The sequence below is a fragment of the Etheostoma spectabile genome, chromosome 3 (assembly GCF_008692095.1).
Source record: "Etheostoma spectabile isolate EspeVRDwgs_2016 chromosome 3, UIUC_Espe_1.0, whole genome shotgun sequence".
In the NCBI taxonomy this organism is placed as follows: Eukaryota; Metazoa; Chordata; class Actinopteri; order Perciformes; family Percidae; genus Etheostoma; species Etheostoma spectabile.
Window position 1 is genome coordinate 34,360,021 of NC_045735.1, and position 1,851 is coordinate 34,361,871.

Consider the following 1,851-nt stretch of genomic DNA (forward strand, 5'->3'; position numbering starts at 1 on the left):
TTTTAGAAGATGCTTTTTGTGTTTTTTGAGCTTGAACCGTTCTAGAGAAATAAAAAGTGGGATATTGTCGTCCTCAGCTGCTTTGACTATAATTTATTGGTATTTTTAAAATCTTTGTGCAGGAAATGCTTCTCAGCATAAATTCCATGCTGTTCATAGTTATAGACACACACACACACACACACACACACACACACGCACACACACACACACACACACGCACACGCACACGCACACACACACACACATGCGTAACTGCAGAAACAGCCTGAGGAGTGACTTGCTAAACATGTGCATAACATAAATATATATTTTTACTGCCCACATTAAAGCAGGAGCTAATGATCATTAACATACATCTCTCTCTCATTCTGCATAGCTACGTGAAAACCTCCTCCGGTTCAACGGGAGCTCCTGTACCAGCGGTAATTGAAGTATTGTGCGATGTGAGGGCAGGGACCAAACGAAGCGAATGGAAGTGGTGATGGAGCTGTCTTCTGGTCGGAGGCACTCCGACTTCACAGAGGGACGACACGTCCTGCAGGAACCGCTGCCTTTGACCAGCAATTGATGTCGTCTTTTGTTCCAGAAAAGGGCCAAAGTGCAGCTGGCGTGGCAGATAACGAGAGGGAGATGGAGAGAGAGAGAGAGTTCAGAGAGAGAGAGAGAGAGAGAGTTCAGAGAGAGAGAGAGGGAGAGAGAGGGAGAGTATTTCAGAAGAGAGATCCATATAGATAGTTAGCATAGCTATATAGATAGATAGTTTCCTCAGCTAGCTCGCCGGTATTTATCTTCGATTATCTTTATCTCTTATCCTCTCGCGATCTTCTATATAGCTTTCCGCTCTTTCTCTTACTCTCTCTTTCTCTCCTTTCCGCTACTCATCTCTCTCTCCTTCGCATCTCTTTTCTCTTTCACCCCTGCTCTCTGTCTCGCCTCTCTCCTCGTTTCTCCTTCTCTTTCTCATCTCTCGCTACTGCTTTTTCCTTTCGCGCTCACTCGCTTATCGCTGCTGCTCGCGCATCGCTTCTTTCCAGAGCGCGTCTTCTCTCTCGGCGCTCGCTCTGCGCGCTCATCTTTCCGGCCTCTCTGCGCGCTCTCCTCGCGCGCGCGTTCCGTACCTCTCGCTCTTCTCTCCGCGCGATCGCTTCGTTCCACTCGAGGAGCTCTCTCCGGCTCTCGTTCCTCGCGTTGTCGCGTTGCCCGCTGCGTTTCCTCGACCGCGCGCGGGCGCCCGTCGCGCTCTTTCTCGTTCCCGAGATGAGAGAGGAGCGAGATCAATGTGGATCAATGTCTCTCTGTTTATGACTGGCATGCTGTATGTCACTATGGTCTATGCTAATAAATCTTCTTTTGAATGATGTAATTGAATTCAGAGAGAGAGAGAGACGGTAGGGAGACAGAGAGAGAGGGAGAGAGGAGACAGAGAGAGAGGGAGAGAGAGTTCAGAGAAGAGACGGAGAGAGAGACAGAGAGTGACGTTAGGAGGTTCAAGAGAGAAGAGAGAGATAGAGAGAGAGAGAGAGAGAGTAGAGAGTTCAGAGAGAGAGAGAGAGACGGAGAGAGAGAGAGAGAGAGAGAGTTCAGAGAGAGAGAGAAAAAAGAGAGAGACAGAGAGAGAGAGGCAATATGGTTAATTCCTAAAAGTATAGAATCCGTACCCAGCCCTAATGTCATCTGTGTTTTTCCTCTTTACGTAGACTCGGCGGGGGGGGGGGGGGGCAGTAGGTCAGTCTGTAGGGAGTTGGGTTGGGAACCGGGAGGTTGCTGGTTCAAGTCCCCATACGACCAAAGTGGGGTGGACTGGAGACTGGAGAGGGTCCCATTTCGCTCATTGATGATCGGCAACAA